The 24,964-nt window shown below is 47.8% G+C and overlaps 2 long non-coding RNA genes and 5 other non-coding genes across 7 annotated transcripts; 3 read left to right on the top strand and 4 right to left on the bottom strand.

Moving 5' to 3' along the window:
• Positions 1-1,794: 1,794 nt before the first annotated feature.
• LOC124977830 (uncharacterized) lies at positions 1,795-9,992 on the bottom strand. Its single transcript, XR_007107268.1, has 7 exons — positions 9,854-9,992; positions 9,200-9,328; positions 7,651-7,800; positions 5,853-6,066; positions 4,857-4,932; positions 2,146-2,250; positions 1,795-2,055 (listed from the first exon to the last, which is right to left on the bottom strand). It is a non-coding gene; the product is annotated as an uncharacterized LOC124977830 (long non-coding RNA).
• On the bottom strand, positions 4,198-4,332 carry LOC124978421 (small nucleolar RNA SNORA71). Its single transcript, XR_007107442.1, has one exon. It is a non-coding gene; the product is annotated as a small nucleolar RNA SNORA71 (small nucleolar RNA).
• Positions 6,181-6,313, bottom strand: LOC124978423 (small nucleolar RNA SNORA71). Its single transcript, XR_007107444.1, has one exon. It is a non-coding gene; the product is annotated as a small nucleolar RNA SNORA71 (small nucleolar RNA).
• Positions 8,461-8,594, bottom strand: LOC124978422 (small nucleolar RNA SNORA71). The gene has a single exon (XR_007107443.1). It is a non-coding gene; the product is annotated as a small nucleolar RNA SNORA71 (small nucleolar RNA).
• Positions 9,993-19,087: 9,095 nt separating the features above from the next.
• Positions 19,088-24,118, top strand: LOC124977153 (uncharacterized). Its single transcript, XR_007107109.1, has 4 exons — positions 19,088-19,191; positions 19,614-19,750; positions 21,926-21,998; positions 23,601-24,118. It is a non-coding gene; the product is annotated as an uncharacterized LOC124977153 (long non-coding RNA).
• LOC124978425 (small nucleolar RNA SNORA71) lies at positions 21,377-21,510 on the top strand. Its single transcript, XR_007107446.1, has one exon. It is a non-coding gene; the product is annotated as a small nucleolar RNA SNORA71 (small nucleolar RNA).
• On the top strand, positions 22,774-22,906 carry LOC124978424 (small nucleolar RNA SNORA71). The gene has a single exon (XR_007107445.1). It is a non-coding gene; the product is annotated as a small nucleolar RNA SNORA71 (small nucleolar RNA).
• Positions 24,119-24,964: the final 846 nt, after the last annotated feature.

The raw sequence follows: 24,964 nt of genomic DNA, 5'->3' as shown, positions 1-24,964 counted from the left end.
ATCTCGAGAGTCAAGTGGCTGAAACCCAAAAGCAACACTGGCAGGAAAAAAAAAGGCACGACCAGTTCTTACTCACATTACACCTTCCTGTAATGGAATTCTAACCATCCCATAACTAGGACAGAGCTGGATGTCAAAGCTCCAGGACTTTCACACTCCTGCAAATGATTACATGCAATTGTCCCCAGCAATGGGTTAGAAATTTTTAGTTATGTCTACCCCAGGATGGGTGAGATTTCTCTTGTCAAAAAGCCACAGCTTTAATAATGACATTTTTTGTTGTAGTTAATGATCTTTGTTCAACTATGTCCCCGAGGTCTTTATTGGACCCATTTTATCTTTTATTCAGGACTTTCATTTCTGAGACCATTTTAATATTTTCTAGAAATGTTGTAACAAAGCTCAAATTTTTACAGGCAAGTAATCCACCCTTCCGTCATGACCTTTAGGACAGTCTCTCTGCCCACACCTGTCCTTCTGTAAACAGGGCGTGAGTTGGTAACAGCACCTGCTTAGTGCATCACCTCACTGCAATCAACTAGCCGAGTCCGTCCTCCTCCTGACCAATTCCAAAAGAGACTGCCCTTCCTGCACGCCACCCTCACCCTTACAGCACAGCCTCTCAAGCTACCACATCCGTGGTAGGTTGGCCAACTAATTCATTTACCTGCTTTTCTGGTTTTAGCAATGAGGTCCCACTTCCTAAGCCCTCAATAAACTTATGGACACTGCTGTCTTCCCAACACTAGACCTCCCTCACTCCATAACCTCCCTGACACCAACCACCCTTCTGAAACCCTGGCCTGACTCCCGGAATGTCCTTGTTATGGCCTGGATCTGACAGTCCCCCAAGACTTGTGTGTTGAAGGCTTGTTCCCAAGGGCAGCAATGTTGAGTTGGGCTTTTGGGAAGAATGGACAGTGAGAGCTCGGACCTCATCAGTGGAACCCCCAATGCATTAATGACTTGATGCCATCATGAGGAGCCAGTGAAGCTGCAGGAGGCAGGGCCTAGTTGGAGGAAGGTTACTCGTCCCTGGCTTCTTCCCCATCTCTGCTCTGGGCTGCCATGGGCTGAGCACTTTTCTTCTTTCCATCATGATGTGCCTCACCTAAGGCCCAAAGCAACAAAGCCAGAAACCATGGACTAAAACCTCTGAAACTATGAGGCAAAATAAATCTTTCCTCCTGTAAGTTGTTCACATCAGGTATTGTCACAGTGACAAAAAGTTAGCAGTTCTCAGTTCACAGTCCTTAAATGTGAGCCAACTAGCAGCACTCAGTCACTTTCTAGTCCTGAATATACATCTCACACACTGCCTGCACACCCAGCCTCCTAGTCAGGTCCTTACTGACATAAAAAGCAAGCAGAGGGGCTAGGGATATAGTTCAGTGGGTAAAGTGCGTGCCTTGTAAGCATAGGTCCTGGATTCAATCCCTAGCACCGCCCCCCCAAAAAAAAAAAAAAAAAAAAAAAAAAAAAAAAAAAGGCAGGAAGAGGAAATGTTTATTGAATTGGGGGGGAGAGGGGAGAAGAGACAGGAAAGGACACAAAGGAAGCAACAATGACTAAGGAAAAACCTCTTGGTTATCAAAAAGTTCAGAGCCAAGCACAGCAGTGCATGCCTATAATCCCAGTGACTCAGGAGGCTGAGGCAAGAGGACGGCAAATTTGAGGCCAGCTTAGTCAACTCAGAGACCCTGACTCAAAAAAAAGAGCCGGGGCTGGGGAGACAGCTCAGTCAGTAGAGTGTCTGCAAGGCCCTGGGTTCAATCCCCAGCACTGCAAAAAAAAAAAAAAAAGGGGGGGGGGGGAGGAGGCTGGAGGGCAGCTCAGTGGCAGAGCACCCCTGGGTTCAATTCCTAGTACCCTTTGAAAAAGAAAAAGAGGTCATTGCAGGAGGCACAGACAGACAAAACAGGGCTGGGCTTTCCTGTCCGTGGCCCTCATTCCTCGATGACCTCAGCAGATGGCAGGGCACAGCTGGCAGTGAAGCCTCGTGGGATGACACCACTCTCGATTCTCTGCCCCTGTGTCCACGAACAGCACCGAGATCTAAAAGAAAGGGTTGTGAGACAATGGTCTGGGGCTTCATCCACACTTAGCCCCTGGTTGTGGGTTCCAGGCCCCGTGGCATTAACTTACCATGGTGAGAAATCAGCACACTCTGATCCCAAGCCATCCCAAGGGCCACGGACTCCCTGGCCTGGGAATGCCCTTCAACAGTCTCTGCATCTACGGGTGTGAGACCTAGAAAGGTGAGGAAGCAGACGAGTAGTGAGTATGGCACTATCTTCTGTCCAGGCTGACATCACTGAGAGGCTCCCATTTACAAAGAATAAATTAGAAATCCCAAGAACATTAAAAAAAGAGGGCTGGGCTTGTGGCTCAGTGGTGGAGCACTCGCCTAGCACATATGAGGCACCAGGCTGGATCCTCAGCACCACATATGAATAAAATAAAGGTATTGTGTCCATCTACTACTAAAAATATATTTTTAGGGCTGGGGAGATAGCTCAGCTGGTAGAGTGCTTGCCTTGCAAGCACAAGGCCCTGAGTTTGATCCTTGGTACCGCAAAAAAACAAAAATAAAAAATCTTTGTAAGTTCAGTTTTTAGTGTCCCTCTGTGATACGAGTAACATCCATGTATTCCTGCACCAACTGTGATCAATTTGTTGCTCATCAGTGTATGTTAAAAGGACACCAACGCTCGGCAACACCCAAAGGAGATGAATCACTTCATAAAGATACAGTCACGCTCATGTTCACCACGGCACCATTCCTCGTGTCCAAGTCACAGAAATGTGTACCCAAAGAGATAAAGGAAATGATACGTATGTCTACACACACTTACACACACACAGAATATTACCCAGCCTTAAAAAGGCAATCCTACCATCTTTCACAATGGACCTAGGAGATTATGCTGAGATACGCCAAAAAAGAGAAATTCTGCATGATCTCACTTATGGATGGACTAGAAAGCAGGTGATGGTGGGAAATGGTAAGTCGAAGGAGACAATATAGATGGGTAGACTGAGTTAGCATGAGGACTATAGTCGACAAAATCTTACCATGTCAGAGTTTTTATTACATCACTTTTCTAAGATTTCAATTGCTCTTGCTATACTCATACAAAAAGAGGATGATCACAGCTGGGCATGGTGGATGGGATGTGGCTCCGTGCCTAAGCACTTGAGTTCAGTCCCCAGTAGGAGAAGAGTCATGTGTGACAGACGTTAACTTCACTTGTGTAACCATTCTCCTATTGTACATATCCTCTAACGTGTTATAAACCCGGTGATTGAAACAGATCAGGGCAAGAGGAGAGAAATGGCGGGAGGCCCTGTGTCTACTGTCTGGTGTGAGGGTTGAGTTCACCTACCTGTCCACACTGTGTTCTGCCATTCTAGATTACTACTGTAGTCCCTGCCACCTTAACTGAAGGCCAGTGGGAAAATCCACATCTGGTGGACCGTGGGCCATCTTTATGGCAAGGCCTATGGGTGGACTAAAATGAGCTTCATCACCAAAGATACTTCAAATGGGAGAAGCAAACGAGACAAATGCCTCACTCAACCTCGAGCAGGTTGCCTTATGCAAGGCACTTTCCCCTGACTGCTCAATGGAATGAGCCCTCTCCTTATAAGAACCTGTCTCCTTTTTGTTCAGAAGCTACAAGAGTCCCAGGCTAATGTGACAAGACACAGAGGCATTGCCCTCAAAAAGCTCACAGATGGGCATGGTGGCTGATGCCTATAATCCCAGCAACCTAGGAGGCTGAGGCAGAAGGATCATGAGTTCAAAGTCAGCCACAGCAATTTACTGAGGTCCTGTCTCAATATTTTAAAAGAAAAAAAGGCTGGAGATGTGGCTTAGTGGCTAAGCACTCATGGGTTCAATCACCATACAACAAAAAACTCACAGCAAAGGGGCATGATGTGCAAGACCACAGTGACTAGTGCTAAGAGCTGGGGCTGAGGACATGAAAGGGGTGTGAGGCAAAGATAGAGGAAACTCACCTCTATTGCAGTTGCAAAATTAGCCTATGAACAAAGTCCCTGAGGCAGATCTCTGCTTTGACTTCCTTTCTGTACACCTCCGAGTTCCCACACCTCACTAGTAGGCAGAAGGTGCAGAGTATGAGTCTTAGAACCAGGTACCAGAAGTTAAGAAAGATGGTAAGAGAGAAGATATGTACAAAAGCTCCAGAGTTTGAAAGGGACAAGAACAGACCCTCCAAACACGGGGAAAATGCTTTCGGCAGTTCCTCTCCCTGCACTATCAATGACCAGGGCACAGGTAGCCCAAGATCACTTTCGAATGCAGGGGTTAAAAAAGAGGCCATGATCAGGAGCTTAGGAAAGGGCCTGGCTAGGATGAAAGACATCGTGACTAGGAAAAGAGACACAGTGACTAGGTTTACAGACTGTAACTGCAGCAGCTGCCCTGGTTCTCCAAGGTTCTCTAACATGGGGCTTCATCAGCTTCAGCCTGAGAATGAGGGAAATTCAAACTTGGGAGCAACGTTGAGTTCATTAGGTCTGGAAGTCTAGGATTGTGCCATAAAAAGCACCCCAAGATTCAGGAAAGAAAAAAAAAAAAAAACCCCAGCTAATTTCCTGACTCCCCAAAGCAGCCTTCTTCCCATTTCAACAAGCTACAGCAGATCCAAATAAGGATGAGGTCCACATAGCTCCGGGAACCCAAGGGGAGCTCTGTAAACACCTACTGTGGTGTTTACCAAAAACTGCTTCTGCTTCTCAATATGGGAGCACACAATGGGAAGCAGCTTTGCCTTGGTCTTGAAGCTGAATATCACCACTCTCTCTACAGGAGCACCCAGGAGTCCTACCTTAGGAGCATCCTAGTCCAGCTTCTTCTTAATGGCAGGAGGTTGCTGGGCACAGGACAGAGGTCAGCAGACAATCCTACAGGGACAAGAAGCCACATACTTCATTTCTTTTATCACATTCAATCACCTAAGACATTCACCAGGAATTAAAACCTGTCTCATGAAGTGGGATGGTGCACACTTATAATTCCAGTAACTTGGGAGCTAAGGCAGGAGTTCCAATGAGACCAGCCTCAGCAAGACCGTCTCCAAAAAAAAAAAAAAAAAAAAAAAAAGACAAATCCTCAGTGAGGATGCAAAGGGCAAGAAGGTGGCTACAGCAGACTTCCCTTTTGACTTCTTCATTTTTTTTTTTTTTCCCCCCTACTCTGGCCTTGTGCTTGGCATGCTGGGCAAGCGCTCCACTAGCAAGCTGTACCCCAGCAAAAACAACCCCAGGCCTTTTTGCTTTTGAGACAGTGTCTCACACGAAGTTGTTTAGGGCCTAAGTTGCTGAGGTCAGCCTCGGAACTTGTGATCCTCCTGCTTCAGCCTCTCGAGTCACCAGGACTACAGGCACGCACCACGATGCCCAGCTCATTCTTTATCTTATAATTTCATTCATTCCTCCAGGGTCAGCCTGAGAATCAGGCTTTCTAAGACAAGTCCTAAAGGTCAGGGCAAATGGCAGAGGAATGATGAGCACAGAACAATGGCTAGTGAGTGATAACTACGTATACTTCACAGGGACATGGAGCTGGCAAAACCTTGAGGAGCCATGCAGACTGGGAAGCGAGGTGTACTGAGTTGGACTCCCCTACCACTTACTCTTCCCTTCCTTGTATTAGTACACACTTAAGGGCTCGCCATTAAAGGACAACACGTAAAGATACTATCCTACCCCATCCTAACTTAGGCACTCACAACCCTGAACTTACCCCCTGCCCCATCCACTCCAGCCTCTTTCCTGGCACACGTCCCCACTGCCTCTCCTATGGCAGTGCTTGAGAAACCCACCTGTGCACACCACCTTCAGGAAGGTGCTCTTTGGAAACATCTTGGAAACGCTGTATTTGCCAATATCACACTCATTCTGTGCTGTTCACTGCATGTACTGTGATTTCTTCTCAACATTGTTCCTTCCCATGAGCAGGACTGCTGTTCTGTAACCTTGAGACACCTCTCACAGCATTGGATTCTGTTCTGGGCAACTCCTCTACATATAGACACCCTGATTTTGAAAACAAGATGATAAACTGAGCAAAACCCATGCATGACATCCCCAGCCAGGTATCACGAAGCAGCCCAGAAACAGTTGTAAGGGTTGGCAAAAGATAAACTGGAGTGTAGGAAAGCTACAGGGTTTGGAAGGGATGGGTGGACCCCCCAAACACGGGGAAACATCTTTCAGTCATTCCTCTCCCTGCACTATCAATGACCAGGGCACAAGCAGCCCATGATCACTTTCGAATGCAGGACCTGAGAAAGATCAAGGGAGTGCCAGGAAGGACAGGAAACTGATGCCAGGGGCCTAACCCAAAACAAAGAACACAGGAATTCTGCAGCTGCCATCTATCATACAAAACCCCACAAAACTGCCAAGGTGTATCAAAGGAGATATGTCTAACAAAAACACTAGAAAAACAGGGGCTGGAGACACATGTGCACATGGAGGCACATGGGGATGGAGGTTCATGTGCACTTGTCCACAACAATCATTTATCACATCTTTGCTTTCCATACCAGGAAACAGATTCAAAAGAGGTCAGACCAGACCCTGGCTGGCATCTAGGTACCTGGCTCTCAGCATGTTCCCATCTCAGCAGTGAACTGATCACAGTGGCTCACCAGGCCCAGACTCTGTGCAAACAGACTCAGCGCCTGCTTTCCTCCTGGGAGCCTGAACTGTTAATGCATGCCAGGCAGATGGTGTTAACACGACCAAACATCAGTTCAGGCCCTGGGCTGAGCTTCTAATAAGCTTCTCTGAGCAGAAACACATACACATGGGAAAGCACACTCACTACTGGGGAAGAATGGGTTCTCTGCAAATCATGAGGGGCAGAGACAGCCTTAAAGAGCCTACAAATTCCTCCTGACCCAATCTGTCTTTTTCCCCTTAATATATGGCTGTATATCCTCACTCTGCTGCTATGGTAAACCTTAACCACCAAGTACAACTAAAAAGAAAATGGTCACAGAGACAGTTGGTGGCAAAGGAAGATTTAAGAAGTATGTACAGGCCGGATGGTGGTAGCCAGTCTGGGCAACCTGTCAAGGCCCCATTTGAAAATTTAAAAATAAGATAAAATAAAAATGGGCTGGGGTATAGCTCAGTGGCAGAATGCCCCTGGGTTCACTCCCCAGTGCCTTAATATAAAGCAGCAGGTATGAATGGCTCTGACACCCAATTCCACCACTTCCCGTTATGACTTGCCACTGTTACACTGCAGAAAAAGCCCCAGAGGTCTATGCCCTAGAAAACACCTGCTCCACAGCCCCCAAAGGCATGTGAGGGGCCGAATGTGATGCAGGTTCCTCAATAAAGGTCATTCCCTTATTGTCTTTGCCTCCCCCTACATCACCACCCCAAGCACCAGGGAAAAGGAACATGACTTTAGGGGTACAGAAAGTCACCTCTCTAGAGAGCAGACCAGAGAATCTTATCTCAGCACCTGTGGTCTGACATTATCTTGTATGACAACACCCATGGCCAAGATTCTCTGTACACACTGGCACATAAATGTTGACTAAACTCCTATGACCAGCACCTAAACAGCCAGGATGTACTTTAGGAACAAGAAAAGCAGCTTACCTCTAGGAAAGGGACCAGAGATCTTGATCTAAAGCAGTGATGCCATATTTATTATCTCTTGTGCCAACTGTTAGTAAAGGTTATATTTAAAAGGATGTTGAGGCTGCAATGTTCTTGAGTGCGTTGTTTCTCTAGCAGAATCTGGGCAACCTGGAGGAGGTGATGGTGCAGCAGGAGGGCTGTGTAAGTAAAGGCTGCTTCCTTAAACCCCTCAATTAATTTCTGCTCTGTCCACCGTAAATCCTTGCCACCTTAACCACAGGCTGCAGAACCTTTCCTCAGAGGCCACAAGAGGCCAGGATCTACAGGAGTGGACCACGTGTTAAGGAATTCTTCCAGTGGAAAAAAACATCAAAGTTACTCCCATCCTGAACTTCCACACACAGTATCTCCCTGCCCTGCCCCAGCTGCCCAAGGCAACGAACCCCATCTCCTTACATTGGAAAGACTCCCTTTTTCATTTACCCTACCCTGGCAGAACACTGACCCTCTAGCACCCAGAGCAATGCAAGATACAGAGGAAGACAAAGCCCTCAGGATCAGTTCAGAGTAAGGAGACAAGCAAGACACCAACTTCCATCTGGTCTGATTAGCTCTATGGGGGGTGGCTGAGGATGCAGGCAGAACACTTCTGAGAGAAGGAGGTGCCAGCCACTGTCAAGGTTCCACACCTAACACCTAACCCACTACTCGTGGAAGTCAAGCCCAAGCACCTACATCCTTCCCTCCTGGGCCAGGGAAAAGAGCCATTCGTTCAATTAGATGGTGCCAAGCACCAGGATCCCACCATCTAAAAGAGGGACAGAGAGGTGTGGGAAAGCTCCAGAGTTTGGCAAGGACAGAAGCAGACCCTCCAAACACGGGGATACACTTTCCACAGTTCCTCTCCCTGCTCTACCAATGACCAGGGCACAGGCAGCCCATGATCACTTTCGAATACAGGGGCAGAAAAAGGGCAAAGAAGTGAGAAAGGAGGCCATGGCCAAAATCTTGGGAATTGGCCTCAAGTGGGAACAGACCAGCAACAAGGAAATGCTCATATTTGCAGTAGTAATTACAGAAGCTGCTTCTGACTCAGATCAGGTACCACTCCCTGCTAAGAACTGACAGGAAGGCCAGGAGAAATTATAAAGAATCCTCTGGCTCTAAAAGACTGGGTATGAGTGGTACCAGTATTGAAAATCTGACAGTATTTCCACTGAGGCTCACCGAAGACCAGAGCTAGTCACTGGAAGTGAATTTAAACACAGGTCTGTCCATTCCAACACACTGTTGCTTTCCTCCCAATACCAATACCCAGAGCCCAAACCAAGTTCTGAAAGTACTTTCTCTACAGCAGTTCTACAAAGGACGAAGAGGGCTCAGACCTGTCCTGCTGGGTAAAAGGTCCAATCTCAGCCTCCTCCCCAACCCCAGGCTTCACTCGGCACAAAGACTGCCAGAGTTCTCAGAACCCGTAGAGCTCTACCACCTTCTCTTCTTCTAGTGTCCACAGAAGGCAATCCAGGAGGCACCCCCGATTTATATGCTCATGAACAGCAGTACTTACCCGAGGACATCCTCGGCCTGGGCACTGCAACAAGGACTGCAGAGAGAAGGGGGCGCTGGCTGCTGCAGAACCAGCAAAGAACATCCACGAGAGAACTTTCATGTCTGCAGAAGCGCACAGCTGCGAGGCCTAGGTAGGAAAAAAAAGCATGGAAAAGGGATTTCGATGCAAAGCAGGGACAGGAGTCCAGACGCTGCCCCTCTGGGACCCCTCAGGGACACGAGTCCTCAACTTAAACCTCAACCAATAAGTCTGCAAAACGGGTTTTAGCTCCTGCCTTCAAAGGTTGTCGCGGGAAACGCTGTGTAAACGTTTCTACGACAAGGCACAATGAGCGACCCTGTCTAGACGGCAGGCAAGAGGCTTCGGGCATTCAAATGCCACATGTGGGAGATCGAGAACAGTGTGAAAAACCCCGAGGCTCTGCGCCCTCTGCCCAGCTCGAGGCCCCACACGTAGCCCTCCACCGCGCGAGGCCGGGGGCGGCTACGGCTGAGGCCGCTGCCTTCCATGATCCTCTTCCAGGGAGGCCCACGCACCGCGTGAGACGGACCCCGGCCTGACGCTGACCCCCAGTGGCTCCCCGCTCCTCGGAGCCTCGGTTTCCTCTAATGGAGCGAGAGGACCTGACCACGTGCCCCGCGGTAAACTAACCCCGACACTCTGGCGCCAGGCAGCGGCCGAAACAAGGCAGACAGCGGAGGAAGACGCAGGATGCTTGGCGATTTCGAGACATGGCGAGAGAACGCGCGGGATACCAAAGTAGCGCGGCCACGCGACAGGAACTCCCTCCCCTTACCCGCGACGGCGGAAATAGGCCTGCGCGCGCGGCCAGCGGCCTAGAGCGGCGCTGCCACAGGCGGAGCCGAGCGCGCGGCTTTATAGCGCCCCTGGCGGACAGGAGGCCCACCTTTGACTGGAGGGCTAGGGATAACTTTGCCAAAGTGGCCTGCACTTTGAAATACTTCGCTGGCATACTTAACCTCTGTTTGTTTTGAAACTGTTCCTTGTTCACCGATTTGTCATTAATCTGTAGGAATGGTCAGTCGTCCTAAGTGGGATCTGTTACTAGTTTAAGCTTGTGGAATTGGTTTAGTTTGTAATTCTTTCTGCAGGTATCCAGTGGACATCTGCCAAGGTACTAGTTCAGTGGCTGCCACGGTGGAACAAATGAATGAGTTCCACCCATGTATTTCTTTGGACGTTACCAGAGGGTGAAGCCCATGAGTCCAGAGAGGTGGGCAGGGCATGAACTCTGCCAAACTTCATCCTAAAAATACATGGGTTGGGCTGGGGTTGTGGCTCAGTGGTAGAGTGCTTCTCTAGCATGTGTGAGGCACTGGGTTCTATTGTCAGCACCGCATATAAGTAAATCAAATAAAGACCCATCGACAACTAAAAAAAAATACTAAAAATAAAAAAAATAAAAAACATGGGGTTGTCAGGTAGAGAAAGTCCTTGAAGCAGTAGAGACCTGAGCAGATTCCCACACCATATCAAAGACAGGCTTGGGAGCAGGCTCATGCCCCCGAACTCGCCCAATCACAGATTCTGCTTGCATCCTGGACCAGGTGTGCCTCTTGGATATGGGCAACACTGCCCTTGGGCCCGAGCAGGAGGGAGCTTCCCAGGAAGATTCCTGTGCTCACTGTCACGACGATGGAGAAATCCAGAACTGACCTATGCAACCACGAGGGAAATGAGGGTCACGGAGTGTGAACACCACACGCGATACCTGGAAAGGTCCAGACGATGCTGAGACTGAGCGCACTGGGCAGGTGGCGAGGAGCCTCGAGGGGCTGAGGCTGAGAGGATGCTGGACAAAGGGCTCAGGCAGGCATCCTGTGGCCCCACAGTCCTCTCCTGCCTCCTCCTTTTGCTCTCACTCTTCATGCAGTCCTCACTAGGTGACCTAACTTCAATCAGCCTTAGTTTGGGGTTCTGAAAAATGGGCGGTCATGGCTTCTCCCTTGTAACTTTGCTGTGAGAATTAAGCATGAGGTCCCTGTGGGATATTTTTTTCCCTCTTTTTCGGTCCTGGGGATTGAATCCAGGGTGTTCTACCACTGAGCAATATTCCCAGCCCAGTGGGATTCTTCATGAGGCAGAGAGACTGTGCTGTGCTTGACAAGCACAGGCGGCCCCGTCCAGAAGAACTATAAGGCAGGCTACATATGCCTCACATTTTCTCAGTCCAATTAATTTTACTAATGTATTTTGATTTAACCCACTACTGAAACCAAAAGATTATTATGACAGCATGTTTCAATAGTTTTAAACTACAAAGGGGATATCTACCAATCTTTTTCTTGTATGAAGTGTTTGGAATCTGGTGTGTTTTACATTCACAGCATATTACAGTTCAGATTGGCTACATTTTCAGGGTAGGGGAACTGGCGGCCACTGTTCTCATCAGCCCATGCAGGCGGCAATCTGACACTGGTCAGCCCTTTGGAGCTAGAAGAGAGAAGCAAGCAGGAGAACATGTCCTTCCCACAGCCCCGGCCTGTGAGCCGGAACACCCCCGGGGGGCCCGCCCTCCTGCCTCTTCAGACTGGGGCCCCCTGGCCCTCAGTGGGAGAGCAAGGCACAGCTGCCCTCAGAAAGCTGGGGACAGACAGAGTCAGGATTCAAACCTACATTTTCTTTTGCGTTGCTTGTCCCCATATGCCAGGGGGTTCATCTTGGTTGGTCCATTTCTGCATTCCTGGTGCCTGCAGGAGCTGGGCGTTGAAAAAGATCGTCAAGACTTATTAATCATTGGTGTGGCAGGATGTTAAGATGGATTTTTCAGCTGATGAAGCATATGGAAACTGCTATGCGATAGGCAATAAAACATTGGCTATGGGTGTGTGTGTGTGTGTGTGTGTGTGTGTGTGTGTGTTGCATGCTGAGGGGTGTTTTACCACTGAGCTACACCCCCAGCCCTGGCAAGACTGGTTATTACCTAAGAATGGTCAGAAAATTAAGAGACCACCTTGATGTTTTTGTAGGGACCGGAACAAGACACTTCTGTTCAGCAAGTATAAAGGGACACTTGTAAATGATTACATATCCGAACGACTCCTGCATTGCATTAATGAAGGATTTGGCTATAGCTGAGCGGACAAAATTCTACCAACTGGGAGTCTGTGACCTCATAGTGGCTGAGGGATCCTCAGGGCCTAAAGCCCCTTCCATTGAGGAGATGGGGTTGTGGCTGACTGAACAGACTGTTCCAAGAAGGTGTTGCCCAGGGTCTACATGGGAAGTCGGCAAGGAGCTATATTGGTCCTCCAGGAGCTCTAGCCCTCTCCCTGTGTCACAAATGGAAACCATGCTGACTATTTTGCTGTGTCTGTTCATCGTCCTGCTCTGCTTCTTTATGATCCTCTGTTACTGTGTCTTTCAGCAGCAAGTCTCCTGAAGTCTACGACTAAAGCCTGATGGACACCTTGGCCAGCACAGTCCCCCAGGGCAGTTCAGCTGTTCTTGATCTGCCCCATAGACTGCCACATATGTCTGTGCAGGTTGCACACTGCACAATTTGCGGGAGCATTATTCACATCATCGTCTGTGGGTGAGAAGCCGTGATGCTGGAGGAGCGTGGCTGAGCTGATGACTTGGAAAATCTTTGGCTAAAAGGAAAGAAGGTATTTTCCTAGTAAGCCCTCCTCGGTGAAGCAGAGTGACCCTATGTTACATCTTCCAACACATAAATAGTGGGTCCTCCTAATAAAGACCCTTGGGCACTTTTCTCTCCAAGCTTTCTGAAGTCAAACAGAAGATAGTTAAACCTGTTAGAGTGAAACCTGGGCAGGGCCATTAGAAAAAGAGAAGAGAGTTTGCAAGCAGTGTGGAGACTTTTTGGGAAATACTCCTCTGATGTCCAGTTCTCATTTCTCAAAGATCCTTCCTGAGCCTCAGACAGTCACTTCTGCTCCTTCCCAGCTCTGGGAGGAATCTCTCACCCTTGAGGTCCCTGTGTCATCCTCAGAGAGAGTAAAACACTATCCCTGAAGTGCCCATCTGCACTCCTAGAACCTAGGGCAGTGAGAGGACAGTGGGAGTCAGTCAGGCCGGAATGTCCAGATGCAGGTCAAGCTGGAGGCACCGGCTTTCTCTCGTGTGTGACAGGTTTGGGGTCAGTTAGTGCTCTCTGCAGAAAGCTGCTTTCTTGCTCGCAGGCCAATTTCCTTGGAACATGGTCATACGGTTGGACAAAACAGGCTAAGCTAAAGCTGTCACTGCTTCTGTAATCTAATCTAGAAATGCCCCGTCCCCGTGGTAACTCATTCAGCTGGCTCCGGCTGGACAGAGTGTCGTGGAGATGGAGGTACTATTTTCCCGTAAAGCACTAGAGACGCTATGTGAAATAGTACATTCGGTCCCTCTACCTTGAACTTTCTTGCAAAGTGCCTGTCTGGCCTGTTGCCACTGGACCTTTGTGACAAAGTACGTGTCCAGGATGTCACCACTGGATCTTCCCCATAGTCATTTTTCAATAAACTTTCTGTCTCACTTCTCATTTCTGGGTGTCTTCTTTGGTTCTCGGCAACCTGTCCCACTGGTGTGGTACAGCTGGGCTGTGGACAGGACAGGCCCGTATCTGACTTATCTCAAGGGCATATTGGGAGGTATTGAGTGTGTAAATGTCACTTCTCAGGGCCCCTGTGGTTTTTCCTGTGCTTGGGATGCTCTGCCAGATCCTGGCTCCTGCCTGATAAAGCTCACCCAGCAGGTCCTGCTGGGCTTTGTAGAAGGGTTGCGTGAAACACCTGAAAGGGAGGAGGGACACGCTTACATTAGTCAGCTATCTGTTCCTGTGACAAAGTACTCAGTCTGAAACAATCAACTTAGAAGGAGGATAGATTTATTTTGGCTCAGTTTCAGAGGTTTAAGTCTATGGGGAAATCAGGAACAAAATCTTTTCCAGGGCAGGCACTCCAGTGATCCACCTCCTTCAGATAAACCCAACCTCCCCACATTTCCACCACCTCCCGATAGCCCAGGAAGTGATGGATCCATCCACAGATCCATCCACTGTGAATTTGTTCCCTCATGATCCAGTCACTTCCCAAAGGCCCGCCTCAGAACACTGCTGCATTGAGAATCAAGCCTGGAACCCAAGAGATTTGGGGGAACATTTAAGATCCAAATCCCAATAACAGGCATCAGGGCCGGGCGCGGTGGTGCACGCTCCTAATCCCAGCGGTTCAGGAGCCTGAGACAAAAGGATGGCGAGTTCAAAGCCAGCTTCAGCAACTCAGTGAGGCCCTAAGCAACTCAACCCTGTCTCTAAATAAAACATGAAAAGGACTGAGGATGTGGCTCAGTGATTAAGCACCCCTGGGTTCAATCCCCCGCACCAAAAAAAGAAAAGAAAAGAAAAGAAAGAAAGAAAGAAAGAAAGAAAGAAAGAAAGAAAGAAAGAAAGAAAAGAAAAAACGAATCATATCAGGGAATCATGTCTGAGCTGAGTTTTCCATCAAGCTGTCACCATTGATAAAGATGGAATTGCTCTCCTCTGATTCTCCTCTGATTCTCCTCTGATTCTCATGTCTACTCCTCCCTGGCAGGGGGTTTGTAGAACTTACCTAGGAAGCCCCCTAGATGAGATGGTTTGTGTGTGTGTATGTAAAGATTGTTAACTCCTGATTCTTTTATATATTTTTTTGTTCTAATGATTTTAATCCAGGGGCACTCAACAACTGAGCTACATCCCCAGCCCTTTTTATTTTTTACTTTGAGACAGGGTCTCACTAAGTTACTTAGGGCTAAATTGCTGAAGCTGGCCTTGAACTTGCGATCCTCCTGTCTCAGACTCCTGGGCTGCTGGAATTACAGGTGTGTGCCACTGTATCCAGCTGATTCCATTTTTTAAAATGCTATATGATTTTTTTCAGTTTTCTATTTTCCCTTAGGGCAACTTTGTTAAGTACTTCCTAAATATGTGTTCCTTTGACCTAAGTATTACGCTTTATGGGGGAAAGCGGAACACAGTTCTCTCGTTTTTTGTTCTCTGTCCTGACTCTGCGATCTCCCTTCCCTCACTCCCGAAACTGCTCATTTGCTGCCATTTAACTTTCTGCTCTTGCTATTAGTTTTGCCTTATTTGTATCAGTTCATCCAGCACCTTTTCTCACTTTTTAGACCCTTAGGAGTGAGCGTAGACTAGGACACAGGAATTTTCCTCACCTTTCCGAGTGAAGTGAGCCCCTGTCCCAGGCTGTGATGAACATTCCTTTCTTCTCTCGCATCAACATTCAGAAATCATCTATTACAGGTCAGGCGATGTGATGAGCAATACTCCCCCATCAGTGCCTAACTTCCCCACACACCCAATGCACCTCCCACCCTTTGCCTGCTTCGACTTCAGATTCCTCCTCTTCCTCCCTCCCTCTCTCCTTGAACACTTTCTACTGCCCCCTCCTCTGTGAGTTCTTCAAAAACGCTTTGAGGCATACTGTCTCCAGGAAGCCATCTGCATCCTGGGTCACCACTCTATCCCGTGTCCCACGTACTTATACACTTGGTTGGTTTTTTAAAAGAATTTTTATAGTGATGGGGCTTGAACGCAGGGCCTCACACAAGTTGGCAAGTGCTCTACCACTGAGCTACCTCTCCACGATCTCCATCCCCCTGCACTTGGTTGTTAATCAGAGTCTCCCTGGTTAGTGAAGGGCTCCTCCTCCATGCAGGGCTCACGCTGTGGCCTTCAGTCATCCCTCACCATGTTAACCCTGTCACGGGTGGGTGGATAATATCTTCAGTACACATATCTGGGCTTTGGCCAAGAGGCCAAGTTCAGAAAGGTCAAGAAAGGAAACAGCAGTCCATGATGCCCCAGAGACCTGGACGTGTGGATGCCTCAGAGAGCCGAGTGTGTGAAAAGCACCAGGTTCCCAAGAATGGGGAGCCCTCCAAACCCCAGAAGCACTTTCCCCTTCATGAACCATCAGAGATCAAGACATAGGTGGCCAGTGATCACTTCAAACACAGGCAGACACGTGCTCACAAGGCTCAAAGGGCAAGGGAGCTCTGGGCTCCCCTTTCATAAGGGTGCTAATCTCATTTATGAGGGCTCCACCCTCATGACCTAATCATCCCCAGGACCCACCTCCACATATCGGTGCTTTGGGGATTAGGGGTCAATCAAGTTATTATGGTTTGAACCTGGAATGTCCCCCAAAGTCTCCTGTGTTGAAATCTTGTTCTCCAACTGATGGGGTTACTAGGAGGTGGTGGAAACTTGCAGAGGTGGGACCTAGTTGGAAGAGGTAGATTACTGGAGGTGTGATTTTGAAAGGCATATTTTGTTTCTCTCTCTCTCTCTTCTCGCTACACTTCCTAGCAGCCATGAGGTAAGTAGTTCCACCATGCACTCCCCACTGCCTTGCCACAGGCTCCAAGCAATGGGGCCAAGTGACTGTGAATTGAAACCTCTGAAATTGCAAGCCCAAGTAAACTTTTTCTCTTTTAAGTTGATTTCCTCAGGTATTTTGTCACAGCGACAGAAAGCTGACTAATACAAATATTGAGGGTCCTGTTTTGATGATGGGAGAGGAGTGAATATGTGAGCTATCCTTGCCATTTAATATTCAGAGTTACGTGATATTAAGCAGCCTGTTTCCTTTAAATATGATGTTATTGGTTTCTGATGGTCTGTATCACAAACTGGAAAACATCCTTTTAGTCCATGCATTTTACAATAAACTTCTGTAAGCAGTAATATAAATTAAATATTATCAGCCAGGCATGGTGGCACGTGCCTGTAATCCCAGTGGCTCAGGAGGCAGGAGAGGATCACTAGTTCAAAGCCAGCCTTGGCAACTTAATGAGGTCCTAAGCAAAAGAGCTGGTGATGTAGCTCAGTGGATAACCACCCCTGGGTTCAATCCCCGGTATAAAAAATAAGTAAATAAATAAATAGATTAAATATTATCAAATACATTTTCTTCACCTATTGAATTGTTCTTGGATTATTTTATGGGTTCGGATTTTGACTCTGATACCTCCTATTGGGAGAGACAACCTCCCATAGGACCTGACCATCTCTGCACATCCTTGCTGGAGTTTATGTGGGCAGCTTCTTAAGATTGTGTTTTGTAGTGTTCAACCTTGTAAAAGAAGGTAAATGCACCTCCCAGACTAAAAGTAGGTTTACTTCTGTTCCCTATAACAGTGGTGAATCCCCCAAAGTTCGGTGGTCCTCTCCTATAACATTCTAACACCCTGTGTATGCATGCGCCCATCGTCAGCACTCGGCTGCCCCCATAGGACTTGTGAGGCCTGAGGAACTGATGCGAGTAGACAGATCAAGCTCTGTCTACTGCTTTCGCTATGGATAATGAAGTCCTTAGACTCTCACTTTGAAATTTCCTGCCCTCTGCCGGTATCTATAAAACAGTAACAGGCTAACTCATCAGCTTGCAAGCAGAGTTAACTCTTAGACCATGCACAGTTCCTGACACACTAACTACATGACCTAGGAAAAGTTAATTAAACTTTCTGTATTTTTATTTTCTCATTGGCAAATGGGATGATAATAATAATGTTCACCCTGTTAAGACTGCTGTCTTAGTCCATTTTGGTCAGCTATAACAAAATACTACCAAGTGGGTGGCTTATAAACAATTGTAATTTATTGCCCCAAGTTCTGGAGGCTGGGATCAGTGATTGAGGCACCAGTAGATTCTGTACTGGCGAGGACCCACTTCCTGTTTTAGAGGGATGGCTGTCTTCTCACTGTCCTCAAATGGCAGAAGAAGGAAACAAGCTCTTCAGATATTCTTTAGAGGACACTAATCCTATTTATGAGGGCTCCACCACATGACCTGATCTAAACCTAATCACCTTCCAAAGACCTCACCACCTAATACCCTCATATTAGGGGACAGAGATTCAACATATGAATTTGGGGAACTGGAGCTTTTGTTCATAACAATTGGTATGATGATGAAATAATTAAAATTCCTGAAATACTGTGTTCTCAAAAATATTAGTCATTGATCGACATTTATAGTAGTATTCTTTTGTAGCATTGATAGAAGGCACTGTACCAAAAGATTATTATGAGAAGCAGTGTTCATCTACTTCCATGAACTTTACATATTCAATGGTTCCACATATATACATTCCTAAAAATAAGCCACTTACCATTTCATGATTAGTTCTTTCTTTTCCATTAGACTTTAAATGTCTTTTCTTCAGAGAAGCCCTCCTGTCACTAAGCTAAATAAATCACTGTTATTATATTATACCATCCTACCCACTTCCTTTGTGGCACTCATTGATTTTTAATTTTGTATTTTTTGACTAACTTGTTTATTATTCGTATTAGAATGTAACCAACACATAGAAACGAAAAGATGTACCCCATTTGTGTACAATGAATCAAAATGCAGTCTGTAAAAATAAAAAAAAAAAAAAATTAAAAAAAAAAGAATGTAACATCAAAAATCAGAGATCATGTCTGTCTTCTTCGTTTTATTTCCAATGCTTAGTCCGGTCCTTGATAAAAAGTAGTTGTTTAGTAAATTTTCTGGATGAATGGTTGTCAGTGGATTGATGAAAAAAATGAACGAAATAGATAGATGGACACATGGATATGGATAATTATTTAAATGGATGGGAGGATAGGTGGCCCAATTGCGTGGATGAATAATTGAATGGATTAGGAAGCTGATGCCCCATAAATATTTTCTGGATCCTCGGATGCGTGGTGGGTGAGTGCAATAATGGGCGGAAGGAATAATGATTGGTTGCATGGAAACTTGAACAAGGGTCTTAGTGGCTACTTCGAATCTCAGCTCCGCCCCGCCAGGGGCGCTGCAGGGCCACTCGCGCAGCCACGACCAGGCGGGGGCGCCGCTCTAGGCTGCCGCCACCGCGCGCAGCCGCAGTTCCGCCGCGACTGCGGGGCGTGGAGAGCGTCGCTTAGTTGTTGCCGGATGCTTCTCAGCACCTGTGCCTGCCTGCAGTCCCCAGTGCATTCGGTCCTGCGGCCCGGGGTGAGTCACTGAGGGTGAGCGCTCCAGGCGTCATCTGGTGCGGGGACCCCAGGCGACCTCCAGGGGTCACCGTCAACCCCGGGAAACCGCGCGCCGCCCCGAGGGGCGGAGAGGCCGCCGGGGTCAGCGCTAGCCAGGGGCGCGTCGCGGGTGGGTCGTGGGGCTCCTGGGAGGAGGTCTCAGTGGGCAGCGGCCTCGCCACCCCAAGCTGACCGACTCTGGGCGGACGTCAGAGGCGCCCTGCCAGCGCCGCGCCAGCGGGCCTAGAGCGGGAGGAGGGTGCAGAGCCCCGGGCTTTTTTCCACCCGGTCCTCGACTTCCGACTCTTGGCTTTTAAAGACCCGAAGCCCCTTGTCCGTGGTCTAGACAGGGTCAGTCATTGTGCCGCAAAAAGCCCCTTCCCCACCTTTTTTCCTGCCTAGGTCTCGCTGCTGTGCGACTCTCCTTCAGACAGATGAAGGCTCTTCCTTGGATGTTTTCGCTGGTTCTCCAGAAACCAGCGCCCCCTTTTCTCCGCACTCCCTGGTGGGTGCAGTGTCCAGGGTGAGGATGTCCCCGGGTAAGTGCTGCTACTCATGAGCACCTAGAAATCGGGGGTGCCTCCTGAATTGCCTTCTGTGGACACCAGAAGAGGGGAAGGTGGTAGAGCTCTGCCAGGTTCGGAGAACCGTGTGGCAAAGTCCCTGTACAGAGTGAAGCCAGGTGTAGGTGTCAGGGTGGGGTACGTGATTGTGTTTGGGGACCAGAAAGACCCAAGGTCAGATCCTGGCTAAGTTCCTTCATTTTCCTGAGCTTTACTTTCTGTAAAGGGGGGAAACTGCCAAAACTCTGTGAGGGCCGAGAGCTTAACTGTTTTTGTTTTGCTTTTGAGCCTTAGTGCTGGCTACATGTAGATGCATAGTAGTTGTGTGGATGGGTGAATAATTTAGGCATTTTGACCAGAAGCTGGTCTTCTCATGGACTCTTTTTCACTACTGTGGATTGAACCCAGGGTCTTGTGCATGGAGCTATGTCCCCAGCCCTTTTCATTTTTTATTTTGAGACAGGGTCTTGCTAACTTTTCCAGACTTGCTTTAAGTTTAACATCCTCCTGCCTAAGCCTCCCAAGTCGTCAGGAATTACCATATGCCACCATATCCAGCTTTTCCTGTGGACTCTTTTGATGGGGCAGATGAAGTCTATATTGGAAGTGATAACTGCAAAGTGTTTGGAGTTCTTTGGGCTTAATACTTAAGACAGTCAGCAAGTATTTATCTGTTGAGTCTCTTTGGTAGAAGGTAGGTTCCAAGTGGTGAGGGAACCTTCTAGAACCTCACAAAAGTTGATCTGAAAAGTTCTCTGTGGAAGATGATTCTTTGTTCCCTGTGGAATTGTCAACTTCTTTCCCTGTCCATGAGGAAATGATGTATGTAGTTCATGGATTAGTACAACAGCCTACATTTGTTAAACAGCCAGTTACTGTGCTGGAAGCTCTCCATGTGCTTACAAGGATGAGTTTGACCAGGTGACATTTAGGTGACTCATCTGGTGCTTCTTGTTTATTGCAGAGGTGGTAGCTTGGTGCAGAGGGGCCCATGAAACATGTCTCCATCCTGCCAGAAAACAGCTGGACGAGGGTGCTCCCAAGATACAGTCTATCCCCTGGAGGTCTGGGGCTTTTGTTCCTCAGGCGTCATACATTCTGGGAAATGGAAGTGAGAAGAAGGTGGATTCTTGCTGTCTCCTGGTTTTACCTGCTCTGGGGCTTTCAATGCATCTGGTTGTTGCTCTGCCCACTTGGGTTCAGAATCTTCGGGGATCCCTTCCTTACTTTGGTGTATTGGCAGCAGAATATTTGCATGAACAGCAGAAATGATTTCGGCATTGTGTCCATCTGTACCCAGATCTCAGTCACTTCACGTCCTCCTCCTGCCTTTGGGACCTTTTCTTACCTTCAGTTTAGTTCCCTGGAAAAGAGGAATACAGTGAGGCAGTCTTCTCAGAGTCACAATCCCCTGTTGTTTGCAGCCAAAGTACTCCATCAGTTTTCTTTAGAGGTGTCTTCATTTTGCTTTGCCCGTCTGGTCATGCTGAAGGAACTTTGTAGTGTTAGAAACAACTGCTGGGTCCTTGTACTTAGCTGAACTGACTGCTGCAGGCTTCTGCCTTAGTCTCCTTTTATTGCAAGCCCTCTGTCCTTTTCCATCCCTGCATTCGTAAGTGATCGTGGGCTACCCATGTCATGGTCTTTGGTAGTGCAGGCAGAGGAAATGTGGAAGGAACTGTCGTGTGTTTGGAAGGTCTGTACCCTTGCCTTCTGGTTCTGGCAGCCTTCCCACACTCCTGCTTCAATTTTGCTCATACCTTGGACCTCCAGGGCATTGGCAACTGCCATGTCTGTGTTACTATCATTATTTGGGGCTTTCATTTCCTGCCCCTTCTTTTGGGAACCAGTCTGTGTGTGTGGCCAGCAGAGTCACTGCCAGTCAGCATGGCACACTCCCACAAACTTGCTTTGGCATTCACTTTAGCCTGTTGCTGGTTACATAGTCATAATTGGCTATCCTGCCATTGACCATCCCTGTCTCCCTCTTTAGAGTTAACTCTTTTTCATGAAGAAATAGTGTGCTTGCCAACATTTTTAGAATGTTTACTGTCTGGCAGCTACTGTACCAAGCCTTTTCCTGGTGCTTTCCATGCCCTGCTGTGAGCAGTGACAAGCTGGGTGCCCATCAGTGCTCCCTGTCTCTTGCAGATGAGTCCACTGTGTATGGAGGCACCATAGGAGTTGTCATCTCAGGAACATTCTAGACCCCAGGGATCTTGAGGTAAGATTTCTGATCCATTTTCTGGTGCTTTGGTCCCTGTATCGAATACAGCCCTTTTCCCAGGACTGATGTAGGGGAGCTGAGAGGTGAGATGAAGGTGGCACCATGGGTCTCCACACCTGCCACCCACCCAGCCAACTCTAGATCATACCTGAACTTTCACATACGTTCAGTGGCTGCTGCAGGGGAAACCCTCCAGAGTCCTATGTGTGGAATAAGAGGTCTCTGGGATATCTGCCCTCTCTTCCTGGGCATCAGCAACAGCATGCTATAATGAAAAATGGGTGGCATGAGAATCCCTTCTGCCACTGTCTCAGTTAGGCACTCTACCACTGAGCTATATCTCCAGCCCTTTTTTATTTTGAGGTAGAGTCTTACTAAGTTGACTTGGTCACCTTGAACTTGTGATTCTCCTTGCTTCAACCTTCCAAGTTGCTGGAATTGCAGGCATGCACCTCCACATTCAACAGAACTTAATTTTTTTTGAAAAAATAAAGTGGTGACAGTTGACTTTTGTGGTACTTGAAACCCCATGATTCCTACTATTACAGCCCTAACATCTTTCCATTGTAGGCATAGTAAGCGAAGTAGGCAGAGAGTGACTTCTCTTTGATTCCCCTGGGCAAGGAGTATGTATGGGGCTTCTGTAGAAAAGAAGGGTCATGACTGGGGTCCTGTGCATGGCTGGCTAAGCTATTTTCGTGATCTTTCCCTGTAGTATACCATAGGTTACTGGCATTTGCTTCACTTCCTGGACCTGTCTGCCTGGGCGTGTACCTGCATTCAAAAGTGATCACGGGCTGCTTGTGCTCTGATCAGTGATAATGCAGGGAGAGGAATTGCTGAAAGCCATTTCCCGTGTTTGGAGGGTCCAGCCTGTCCCTCTCAAATGCTGGTGCTTTCACACACTCCCACTTCTTTCCTGCCAACATAGTCTGGTCTCATGACTGCTGGGGGCTGCTGTATGAGAGTCAGTGATGGAAGACATTATGGCTTGACCTCCTGTTATCAGAGACCAAACTACATCTGCATCAAGGTTTAGATACTTTGGGGATTCCCAGGAGCCAGGATGAATGATGTGTAATGAATAAGTGTGAAACTAAGTGATAGTGGAATTTTCAAAGGAAGCAGTCTTTTGTAAGTGGTAGGCCTAGGCAGGCAATGTGCTGGGCAGTAGGAACATTCTCCAGAGTGTAGGGAGCAGCATGAGGAGGACTTAGAGGTTGAGCTCTTGTCCCACTGAGGAGACAGATGTACAGGCCAGTAATGACAGCAGTGGGGGATAGACTTAAGACAGTTTTCATTTTGATTGTTCTCTAGGAGCGTTGAGGTTCCTTTTTCATTTGGCATGAAAAAAAAAAAAAACCCTGGCAGCTCATACCTGATTAATCAGGTACATTCTTATTGATGTCAGCATGAAGAAAAGTGGTGTAACATTGGAAACCAAACACTCGTACACTTGTGGTAGGGCTGAGGATGTAGCTCAGTGTAGAGCACTTGCCTGGTATGGGTGAGATCCTGGGTTCTATCTCCATCGCCACACACACACACACACAAGCCCTTCGTTAACCTTCCCATTCCATGGCCTTCTCATCACTCTAGGGATGCTTCCTTGGATCTGGAGATAGTGGAAGGAAGCCCCAAGGAATGGAGGCACTGACCCTCTCAGGATAATGGCATGGGGTGCCAGCTCTGCTTACGGTGAGTTACTGCCAAGAAGCCAAGTCGGCTTGTGTTTCTGAGATTGAAATGGAAATTCCAAGCCCCGGGGTCAACTGACTTTCTCTTGGTTCGTGATGTTGATGGAGGACGCTGGCATAGCAGAAAGTGAAGTGCGATGTCGCCAAGTGACGCATTGCCAGACCTTGCCACTGTTGCCTCAGCACAACATGGAATGATCAGGGAAAGGAAAGCCTGGGTTCTGGGGACTTGGGGTTCAGAGGTGGAGACCCTTCAGTCGGCTCTGCCCTCCTCAGCAGTGCCACGGATCTGTGGATGGGAAGACTGGTCTCCATTTCATGTGTGGCCAGCTTCTGTGTCTTCTTGCCTACTCCTGGTGTAACTGTTTAGATACTGTGTCCTTGTCCTTTTGCCTCAATAAATTTTGAAGTATGCCCTGCTGCTTGTTCTTTGGTTTTCACTGTTTGCTAATACCTCTGTGCACCAGCAAGGTCGAGTGTAGAGAAGGTGGGTCCCAGGAGCAGATCTGGTTTCACTCATTGAGAATTATTACCCCTTGGCACACTCCTAAGGTTTGCCCTAGGGACTGTGAGATGGGATGTAGGACTTGGTCTAGAGATTGAACAATCCTGTGTGCTTCCAGGGGCTCACACTTAGGAGAGAAGTTAGAATTGAGTTGGCTGAGGGCAGTGGAACATACCTGTAATCCCAGCAACTCAGAGGGCTGAGGCAGGAGGATTCCAAGTTTGAGGACAGCCTCAGCAACCTAGGAAGACCTTGTCTCAAATAAAATTTAAAGGACTAGGGATGTGGCTCTGTTAAAACACCTCTGGGTTCAATTCCCAGTAGCAATAATAATAATAATAATAATAATAATAATAATAATAATAATTAGTTGACTGAGGAAAATAGTTGACTGACAAATTATTCTCAATTCTTTTTCTCCTTTGGAACTGAGGATTTAACCTAGGGGTGCTTTTACCACTGAACTACATCCCCAGCCCTCTAAATTTTTTATTTTGAGACAGGGTCTCACTGAGTTGCTGAAAGTCTTGCTAAATTGCTGAGGCTGGCCTCAAATTTGCAATTCCCCTGTCTCAGTCTCCTGGGTCACTTGGATTATAGGCGTGCACCACTGCGCCTATCTGGGCTAGGGCTTTGGGAGGGAAGATGATAATGGGGTGGACATAGAGAAAAGACAGGGGCCAAAGATCTTGAAGGCAGTAGTGCTCTGAGCGCTGGGTGATGAAAGTACACCAGGATCTGGAGTGAATGTAGGGAGATGG

Source organism: Sciurus carolinensis, chromosome 2 (genome assembly GCF_902686445.1).
Source record: "Sciurus carolinensis chromosome 2, mSciCar1.2, whole genome shotgun sequence".
Taxonomy (NCBI): Eukaryota; Metazoa; Chordata; class Mammalia; order Rodentia; family Sciuridae; genus Sciurus; species Sciurus carolinensis.
The sequence above is the reverse complement of the archived record's forward strand: the minus strand, read 5'-3'. Positions and strand labels throughout refer to the sequence as shown.